General features: G+C 57.5%; 1 protein-coding gene across 1 annotated transcript in view; it reads left to right on the top strand.

The window, feature by feature from the left end:
• The window catches only part of LOC122542992 (hexokinase-2-like), a 49289-nt gene that overhangs the window by 2847 nt on the left and 36143 nt on the right, over positions 1-10299 (top strand). The gene's annotated exons all lie outside the window — the stretch shown is intronic.

Here is a 10299-nt window from a genome sequence, read left to right as displayed (position 1 = left end):
TGGCCAATCCACCCTAACCTGCACATCCCTGAGCACTATGGGTAAATTAGCATGGCCAATCCACCCTAACCTGCACATCCCTGAGCACTGTGGGTAATTTAGCATGGCCAATCCACCCTGAGCACAATGGGTAATTTAGCACGGCCAATTCACCCTGACCTGCACATCCCTGAGCACCATGGGTAATTTAGCATGGCCAATCCACTCTAACCCTGCACAACCCTGAGCACTATGGATAATTTAGCATAGTCAATCCATCCTAACCTCCACATCCCTGAACACGATGGATAATTTAGCGTGGCCAATCCACCCTGAGCACTATGGGTAATTTAGCATGGCCAATCCACCCTAACCTGCACATCCCTGAGCACTGTGGGTTATTTAGCATGGCCAATTCACCCTGTGCTGCACATCCCTGAGCACTATGGGTAAATTAGCATGGCCAATCCACCCTAACCTGCACATCCCTGAGCACTATGCGTAATTTACATTGGTCAATCCACCCTAACCTGCACATCCCTGAGCACTATGGGTAATTTAGCATGGTCAATCCACTCTAACCTCCACAACCCTGAACACTATGGGTAATTTACTGTGGCCATCCACCCTAACCTGCATATCCCTGAGCACTATGGGTAATTTACGTTGGCCAATCCACCCTAACCTGCACATCCCTGAGCACTATGGGTAATTTAGCATGGCCAATTCACCCTAACCTGCATATCCCTGAGCACTATGGGTAATTTAGCATGGCCATTCCCCCTAACCTGCACTTCCCTGAGCACTATGGGTAATTTAGCGTGGCCAATCCATCCTAACCTGCACATCCCTGAGCACTTGGGGCAATTTATCATGGCCAATCCACCCTAACCTGCACATCCCTGAGCACTATGGGTAATTTAGCATGGCCAATTCACCCTAACCTGCATATCCCTGAGCACTATGGGTAATTTAGCATGGCCATTCCACCCTAACCTGCACATCCCTAAGCACTATGGGTAAGTTACGTTGGCCAATCCACCCTAACCTGCACATCCCTGAGCACTATGGGTAATTTACTGTGGCCATCCACCCTAACCTGCATATCCCTGAGCACTATGGGTAATTTAGCATGGCCATTCCACCCTAACCTGTACATCCATGAGCACTATGGGTAATTTAGGACGGCCAATCCACCCTAACCTGCACATCCCTGAGCACTATGGGTAATTTACTGTGGCCATCCACCCTAACCTGCATATCCCTGAGCACTATGGGTAATTTAGCATGGCCATTCCACCCTAACCTGCACATACATGAGCACTATGGGTAATTTAGCATGGCCAATCCACCCTAACCTGCACATCCCTGAGCACTATGGGTAATTTACTGTGGCCATCCACCCGAACCTGCATATTCCTGAGCACTATGGGTAATTTAGCATGGCCATTCCACCCTAACCTGCACATCCATGAGCACTATGGGTAATTTAGCTCTGCCAATTCACCCTAACCTGCACATCCATGAGCACTATGGGTAATTTAGCAAACCTGCACATCCATGAGCACTATGGGTAATTTAGCACGGCCAATTCACCCTAACCTGCACATCCATGAGCACTATGGTTAATTTCCCACGGCCAATCCACCCTAACCTGCATATCTTTGGACTGTGGGAGGAAACCAGAGCACCCAGAGGAAACCCATGCAGACACAGGGAGAATGTGCAAACTCCACACAGACAGTCACCCGAGGCTGGAATCGAACCCAGGTCCCTGGCGCTGTGAGGCAGCGGTGCTAGCCACTGTGCCGCCCATTTCTGTCTCAGTGTGTGCCTGTGTGTATATCTGTTTGTGTGTGTCTGCGGGAGTGTGTATCTGTCTGTTAATGTGTAGCTGGTGTCTATATGTATCTGCATGTGTGTGATCTGTGAGTGTGTGTCTGTATCTGTGAATGTGTGAGAGTGTGTGCATTTGTGTGTAACTATGGTGTGCGCGGGGGTATGTGCGTGACTGAGTGTGTGTATTTGTGAGAATGTGTGCATAAGTGAGTCTGTCTGTATTTGTGTGTGTGCAAGAGAGTGCATGAGCGCTAACCAGAGTATATGTGAGCGAGAGGGGGTCTGTGAGGGTGTGTGTGAGGGGGTCTGTGAGGGTGTGTGTGTGAGGGGGTCTGTGAGGGTGTGTGTGAGGGGGTCTGTGAGGGTGTGTGTGTGAGGGGGTCTGTGAGGGTGTGTGTGAGGGGGTCTGTGAGGGTGTGTGTGTGAGGGGGTCTGTGAGGGTGTGTGTGAGGGGGTCTGTGAGGGTGTGTGTGTGAGGGGGTCTGTGAGGGTGTGTGTGAGGGGGTCTGTGAGGGTGTGTGTGTGAGGGGGTCTGTGAGGGTGTGTGTGAGGGGGTCTGTGAGGGTGTGTGTGTGAGGGGGTCTGTGAGGGTGTGTGTGAGGGGGTCTGTGAGGGTGTGTGTGTGAGGGGGTCTGTGAGGGTGTGTGTGAGGGGGTCTGTGAGGGTGTGTGTGTGAGGGGGTCTGTGAGGGTGTGTGTGAGGGGGTCTGTGAGGGTGTGTGTGTGAGGGGGTCTGTGAGGGTGTGTGTGAGGGGGTCTGTGAGGGTGTGTGTGTGAGGGGGTCTGTGAGGGTGTGTGTGAGGGGGTCTGTGAGGGTGTGTGTGTGAGGGGGTCTGTGAGGGTGTGTGTGAGGGGGTCTGTGAGGGTGTGTGTGTGAGGGGGTCTGTGAGGGTGTGTGTGAGGGGGTCTGTGAGGGTGTGTGTGTGAGGGGGTCTGTGAGGGTGTGTGTGAGGGGGTCTGTGAGGGTGTGTGTGTGAGGGGGTCTGTGAGGGTGTGTGTGAGGGGGTCTGTGAGGGTGTGTGTGTGAGGGGGTCTGTGAGGGTGTGTGTGAGGGGGTCTGTGAGGGTGTGTGTGTGAGGGGGTCTGTGAGGGTGTGTGTGAGGGGGTCTGTGAGGGTGTGTGTGTGAGGGGGTCTGTGAGGGTGTGTGTGAGGGGGTCTGTGAGGGTGTGTGTGTGAGGGGGTCTGTGAGGGTGTGTGTGAGGGGGTCTGTGAGGGTGTGTGTGTGAGGGGGTCTGTGAGGGTGTGTGTGAGGGGGTCTGTGAGGGTGTGTGTGTGAGGGGGTCTGTGAGGGTGTGTGTGAGGGGGTCTGTGAGGGTGTGTGTGTGAGGGGGTCTGTGAGGGTGTGTGTGAGGGGGTCTGTGAGGGTGTGTGTGTGAGGGGGTCTGTGAGGGTGTGTGTGAGGGGGTCTGTGAGGGTGTGTGTGTGAGGGGGTCTGTGAGGGTGTGTGTGAGGGGGTCTGTGAGGGTGTGTGTGTGAGGGGGTCTGTGAGGGTGTGTGTGAGGGGGTCTGTGAGGGTGTGTGTGTGAGGGGGTCTGTGAGGGTGTGTGTGAGGGGGTCTGTGAGGGTGTGTGTGTGAGGGGGTCTGTGAGGGTGTGTGTGAGGGGGTCTGTGAGGGTGTGTGTGTGAGGGGGTCTGTGAGGGTGTGTGTGAGGGGGTCTGTGAGGGTGTGTGTGTGAGGGGGTCTGTGAGGGTGTGTGTGAGGGGGTCTGTGAGGGTGTGTGTGTGAGGGGGTCTGTGAGGGTGTGTGTGAGGGGGTCTGTGAGGGTGTGTGTGTGAGGGGGTCTGTGAGGGTGTGTGTGAGGGGGTCTGTGAGGGTGTGTGTGTGAGGGGGTCTGTGAGGGTGTGTGTGAGGGGGTCTGTGAGGGTGTGTGTGTGAGGGGGTCTGTGAGGGTGTGTGTGAGGGGGTCTGTGAGGGTGTGTGTGTGAGGGGGTCTGTGAGGGTGTGTGTGAGGGGGTCTGTGAGGGTGTGTGTGTGAGGGGGTCTGTGAGGGTGTGTGTGAGGGGGTCTGTGAGGGTGTGTGTGTGAGGGGGTCTGTGAGGGTGTGTGTGAGGGGGTCTGTGAGGGTGTGTGTGTGAGGGGGTCTGTGAGGGTGTGTGTGAGGGGGTCTGTGAGGGTGTGTGTGTGAGGGGGTCTGTGAGGGTGTGTGTGAGGGGGTCTGTGAGGGTGTGTGTGTGAGGGGGTCTGTGAGGGTGTGTGTGAGGGGGTCTGTGAGGGTGTGTGTGTGAGGGGGTCTGTGAGGGTGTGTGTGAGGGGGTCTGTGAGGGTGTGTGTGTGAGGGGGTCTGTGAGGGTGTGTGTGAGGGGGTCTGTGAGGGTGTGTGTGTGAGGGGGTCTGTGAGGGTGTGTGTGAGGGGGTCTGTGAGGGTGTGTGTGTGAGGGGGTCTGTGAGGGTGTGTGTGAGGGGGTCTGTGAGGGTGTGTGTGTGAGGGGGTCTGTGAGGGTGTGTGTGAGGGGGTCTGTGAGGGTGTGTGTGTGAGGGGGTCTGTGAGGGTGTGTGTGAGGGGGTCTGTGAGGGTGTGTGTGTGAGGGGGTCTGTGAGGGTGTGTGTGAGGGGGTCTGTGAGGGTGTGTGTGTGAGGGGGTCTGTGAGGGTGTGTGTGAGGGGGTCTGTGAGGGTGTGTGTGTGAGGGGGTCTGTGAGGGTGTGTGTGAGGGGGTCTGTGAGGGTGTGTGTGTGAGGGGGTCTGTGAGGGTGTGTGTGAGGGGGTCTGTGAGGGTGTGTGTGTGAGGGGGTCTGTGAGGGTGTGTGTGAGGGGGTCTGTGAGGGTGTGTGTGTGAGGGGGTCTGTGAGGGTGTGTGTGAGGGGGTCTGTGAGGGTGTGTGTGTGAGGGGGTCTGTGAGGGTGTGTGTGAGGGGGTCTGTGAGGGTGTGTGTGTGAGGGGGTCTGTGAGGGTGTGTGTGAGGGGGTCTGTGAGGGTGTGTGTGTGAGGGGGTCTGTGAGGGTGTGTGTGAGGGGGTCTGTGAGGGTGTGTGTGTGAGGGGGTCTGTGAGGGTGTGTGTGAGGGGGTCTGTGAGGGTGTGTGTGTGAGGGGGTCTGTGAGGGTGTGTGTGAGGGGGTCTGTGAGGGTGTGTGTGTGAGGGGGTCTGTGAGGGTGTGTGTGAGGGGGTCTGTGAGGGTGTGTGTGTGAGGGGGTCTGTGAGGGTGTGTGTGAGGGGGTCTGTGAGGGTGTGTGTGTGAGGGGGTCTGTGAGGGTGTGTGTGAGGGGGTCTGTGAGGGTGTGTGTGTGAGGGGGTCTGTGAGGGTGTGTGTGAGGGGGTCTGTGAGGGTGTGTGTGTGAGGGGGTCTGTGAGGGTGTGTGTGAGGGGGTCTGTGAGGGTGTGTGTGTGAGGGGGTCTGTGAGGGTGTGTGTGAGGGGGTCTGTGAGGGTGTGTGTGTGAGGGGGTCTGTGAGGGTGTGTGTGAGGGGGTCTGTGAGGGTGTGTGTGTGAGGGGGTCTGTGAGGGTGTGTGTGAGGGGGTCTGTGAGGGTGTGTGTGTGAGGGGGTCTGTGAGGGTGTGTGTGAGGGGGTCTGTGAGGGTGTGTGTGTGAGGGGGTCTGTGAGGGTGTGTGTGAGGGGGTCTGTGAGGGTGTGTGTGTGAGGGGGTCTGTGAGGGTGTGTGTGAGGGGGTCTGTGAGGGTGTGTGTGTGAGGGGGTCTGTGAGGGTGTGTGTGAGGGGGTCTGTGAGGGTGTGTGTGTGAGGGGGTCTGTGAGGGTGTGTGTGAGGGGGTCTGTGAGGGTGTGTGTGTGAGGGGGTCTGTGAGGGTGTGTGTGAGGGGGTCTGTGAGGGTGTGTGTGTGAGGGGGTCTGTGAGGGTGTGTGTGAGGGGGTCTGTGAGGGTGTGTGTGTGAGGGGGTCTGTGAGGGTGTGTGTGAGGGGGTCTGTGAGGGTGTGTGTGTGAGGGGGTCTGTGAGGGTGTGTGTGAGGGGGTCTGTGAGGGTGTGTGTGTGAGGGGGTCTGTGAGGGTGTGTGTGAGGGGGTCTGTGAGGGTGTGTGTGTGAGGGGGTCTGTGAGGGTGTGTGTGAGGGGGTCTGTGAGGGTGTGTGTGTGAGGGGGTCTGTGAGGGTGTGTGTGAGGGGGTCTGTGAGGGTGTGTGTGTGAGGGGGTCTGTGAGGGTGTGTGTGAGGGGGTCTGTGAGGGTGTGTGTGTGAGGGGGTCTGTGAGGGTGTGTGTGAGGGGGTCTGTGAGGGTGTGTGTGTGAGGGGGTCTGTGAGGGTGTGTGTGAGGGGGTCTGTGAGGGTGTGTGTGTGAGGGGGTCTGTGAGGGTGTGTGTGAGGGGGTCTGTGAGGGTGTGTGTGTGAGGGGGTCTGTGAGGGTGTGTGTGAGGGGGTCTGTGAGGGTGTGTGTGTGAGGGGGTCTGTGAGGGTGTGTGTGAGGGGGTCTGTGAGGGTGTGTGTGTGAGGGGGTCTGTGAGGGTGTGTGTGAGGGGGTCTGTGAGGGTGTGTGTGTGAGGGGGTCTGTGAGGGTGTGTGTGAGGGGGTCTGTGAGGGTGTGTGTGTGAGGGGGTCTGTGAGGGTGTGTGTGAGGGGGTCTGTGAGGGTGTGTGTGTGAGGGGGTCTGTGAGGGTGTGTGTGAGGGGGTCTGTGAGGGTGTGTGTGTGAGGGGGTCTGTGAGGGTGTGTGTGAGGGGGTCTGTGAGGGTGTGTGTGTGAGGGGGTCTGTGAGGGTGTGTGTGAGGGGGTCTGTGAGGGTGTGTGTGTGAGGGGGTCTGTGAGGGTGTGTGTGAGGGGGTCTGTGAGGGTGTGTGTGTGAGGGGGTCTGTGAGGGTGTGTGTGAGGGGGTCTGTGAGGGTGTGTGTGTGAGGGGGTCTGTGAGGGTGTGTGTGAGGGGGTCTGTGAGGGTGTGTGTGTGAGGGGGTCTGTGAGGGTGTGTGTGAGGGGGTCTGTGAGGGTGTGTGTGTGAGGGGGTCTGTGAGGGTGTGTGTGAGGGGGTCTGTGAGGGTGTGTGTGTGAGGGGGTCTGTGAGGGTGTGTGTGAGGGGGTCTGTGAGGGTGTGTGTGTGAGGGGGTCTGTGAGGGTGTGTGTGAGGGGGTCTGTGAGGGTGTGTGTGTGAGGGGGTCTGTGAGGGTGTGTGTGAGGGGGTCTGTGAGGGTGTGTGTGTGAGGGGGTCTGTGAGGGTGTGTGTGAGGGGGTCTGTGAGGGTGTGTGTGTGAGGGGGTCTGTGAGGGTGTGTGTGAGGGGGTCTGTGAGGGTGTGTGTGTGAGGGGGTCTGTGAGGGTGTGTGTGAGGGGGTCTGTGAGGGTGTGTATGTGAGGGGGTCTGTGAGGGTGTGTGTGTGTGTGTATGAGGGTATGTGTGAGGGTGTGTGTGAGGGTCCCTCCCCTGTGACATCCCCCATCTACCACACTGCCAACCTCCCAGTGCCGCCTCTCCCCCAGACCGAAGTGAAATCAACTTTCCTGTTTCCGAGAGGAGGCGGGGTCCGGGCAAGGGGGCGGGGCTCTGACGTCATGCCGCTAGCAGAGCGGGGGCGGCGTGACGTCACGCTTTTGGCAAGTGGGTGACCTCAGAGTGGGAGCTAACGGCTTGATGTCACACAATTTTCTGTGTGGGCAGTGCCACAGCGGAGGGGGCGTGGTCTGGGTCCAGGCTTGGTGGAACCCCATTGTCCGGGAGGGCGGTGCGAGTGGGCGGGACTGTGTTTGGGTGGGGGACATCTGCGCGTGGCGTCACACCATTCTCTGGGCGGGTGACGCCAGAGGGAGGGGTGGGGTTAAACGCGTGATGTCACACCATTGTCTGAGCGGGTGGCGCCTGTGCGAGGGGGCGGGGTTATTGGGTGGTAAGCGCGTGATGTCACACCATTGTCTGAGCGGGTGGCGCCTGTGCGAGGGGGCACTTTTATTGGGGGGGGGGGTGTCTGCGCGTGGCGTCACACCCTTGTCTGGGCGGGTGGCGCCTGAGCGAGGGGGCGGGGTTATTGAGGTCCGCGCGTGGCGTCACACCATCGCCTGGGCGGGCGTATTCCAGAGCGAGGGGCGGAGTTTGTGGTCCCGTGTTACGTCACACCGTTGGCTGGGCGGCGGGTTTGGGGCACCGCTGTGACGTCACGCCATTGTCCTGGCGGATGACGTCAGAGGGAGAGGGTGTTGAGGGGAGAGATGGTTCTGGAAAACATGGCGCCCAGGGATTGAGGGCATTGGCCAGCACCTATGGGTGATGGAAAAAACATGTGCAGGCTAGGGTGGCTGCGATAAGTTGCCCCCCTCTGCTCCCCTGCAGAGCACCCATGGGTGGTGGAGATTAGGTGTGCTAGCTGTGAGAATGGCTTAGTAATGAAGGGTTGGGCATGGACCTGTTGGGCCGAATGGCCGTGTGTGGGTGGGATGGGGCGGGGGGCCCCCCCTTGGTGTGGGGAACGGATCTGCTGTCCTTTCACCAGGATGAAGGTGTCCGAGGAATTTGAGTCGGAAGGTGGCTTCCTGCGGCTGACTGCACTGCCCGCTTTTCCCGGAGAACGCAGGCCGGATTTTCTTTGAGACCGGCTTGCTGAGACTCACTCTCCCCACCCTCCGCCACACTGGGAAAGGATTTTTCCGGAGAGAGGGTCAGGATCGAGCGTTGCATTTTGGGGTTTCACTTGGGCGCCGGGGTGGGATGGTGGTGTTGGCCGCAATGGGCTCAGAGCAGCCCTGTACGTTGAGCGTCGCTCGTCGTGGAAGAAGGTTGGCATTTGGGGCAGGATTTGTCCCTTGGGGGAGAGAGTCGATCTTGCCTCTCTGTCTTTCGGGAGAACCGGGTCCAGTCTCCATGACGTTTGCACTCTGTTTCCTGATCCTTTGGTAGGTTGCCTCAATGCTTGGCTTGTCAGGTAGAACAAAGGGCTCTTTTTTGGAACACTTGATTCCCGACGTCAGCCGTCACCTTCACCATCTCTTGCACTGGGATTTGATTCGAGTGCGTTAATGGCTAGTGAGTGTCACTGGCTGGGCCCAGCATTCATTGCCCTACCTCCCCCAATCATTCCCTTGAGAAGGTTGGGGGGGATGTTGCTGCAGTCATTGTGGTGTAGGGACCCACTCCCCACCCCAACACAGTGTGCCTTCAGGGAAGGAGTTCCAAGGTTTTGACCCAGCGACACTGAAGGAACAGCCAATATATTTCCAAGTCAGGGACGGTGAGGGGCTCGGAGGGGAACTTGCCGGGGGTGGTGTTCCCTTGTATGATTAGATTCCCTACAATGTGGAAATAGGCCCTTCGGCCCAACAAGTCTACACCGATCCTCTGAAGAGTAACCCACCCAGACCCTTTTCCCTCTGACTAATGCACCTCACACTACGGGCAATTTATCATGGCCAATTCACCTGAACTGCACATCTTTGGACTGTGGGAGGAAACCGGAGCACCTGGAGGAAACCCACGCAGACACGGGGAGAACGTGCAAACTCCACACAGTCAGTCACCTGAGGCGGAATCGAACCTGGGACCTTGGTGCTGTGAGGCAGCAGTGCTAACCACTGAGCCACTGTGCCGCCCGTATCTGCTGCCGTTGACCTTCCAGATGGAAGTGGTCGTGAATTTGGGAAGGTGCCTTGGTGGGTCTCTGCAGTGCGTCTTGTAGGTGGTGCACATCATTGCGACTGATGGGGTCAGGGGTGGAGGGAGTGGATCAAGCAACAGGCTGCTTTGTCTCTGGATGGTGTCAAGCTTTTCGAGTGTTGTTGGGGCTGCCCCCCCGCCCCCCCCCCAATCCTGGGCAAGGGTGGAGTATTCCCTCACACCCTCCTGACTTGGGCCTTGTCGATAGTGGGGACAGGCTTTGGGGGGGGAGTCAGGAGGGGAGTTACTGCGTGTTTAGAACTGCTTACAGTTGTGAATATACGCACAAAAGGTGTGCAAAGCCTGCAAGAAAATTAGCAGACTGATACCGAACAAAAGGGGTTTGAAATGTGGGTCTGACATCAGGGGAAGGTCATTTGACATTGCATCTCTTCCTCGAGATGATATAAACGATCTCATCGAACAATGAGATGTCAATGTAGAATATTTTGCAGTTGTTCCTCCAGGGATAAGTATGTTTTTAAGTAAGGAAACTATAGCTCTGCAGGAGTCCCTCAGGGTAGTTTCCAAGGCCCAACCACCTTCAGCTGCTTCATCAAAGACCTGCCCTCCATCATAAGATCAGAAGTGGGGATGTGCGCCAGTGAACGCACAAAGTTCAGCACCATTCGCGACTCCTCAGATACTGAAGCAGTACATGTTCAACTGCAACGAGATCTGGACAATGCCCAGACATTGGCTGATAAGTGGCAAGTAATATTTGTGCCACATAAATGCTGTGTTATGTCTCTCTCGCTTTCATTCTTTCTCATGCTCTCTCTCACTTTCTCACGCGCTCTCACACTCTTTCTCTCTCAATCTCTCTCGCTCTCTCTCTCACACTGTCTCTCTCACTCTCTCTTCCTCTTTGTTTCTCTCCCTGTACCTCTCACTCTGCCTCTTTCTCTCTCTCTCTCATACTGTCCCTCTCACTCTCTCTCTCTTACTCTCTCACTTGCTGATTCTGTC

Source organism: Chiloscyllium plagiosum, chromosome 42 (assembly GCF_004010195.1).
Source record: "Chiloscyllium plagiosum isolate BGI_BamShark_2017 chromosome 42, ASM401019v2, whole genome shotgun sequence".
NCBI classification, from domain to species: domain Eukaryota; kingdom Metazoa; phylum Chordata; class Chondrichthyes; order Orectolobiformes; family Hemiscylliidae; genus Chiloscyllium; species Chiloscyllium plagiosum.
Note: the sequence above shows the minus strand (reverse complement) of the source record. Positions and strands in the feature narration are given on the sequence as shown.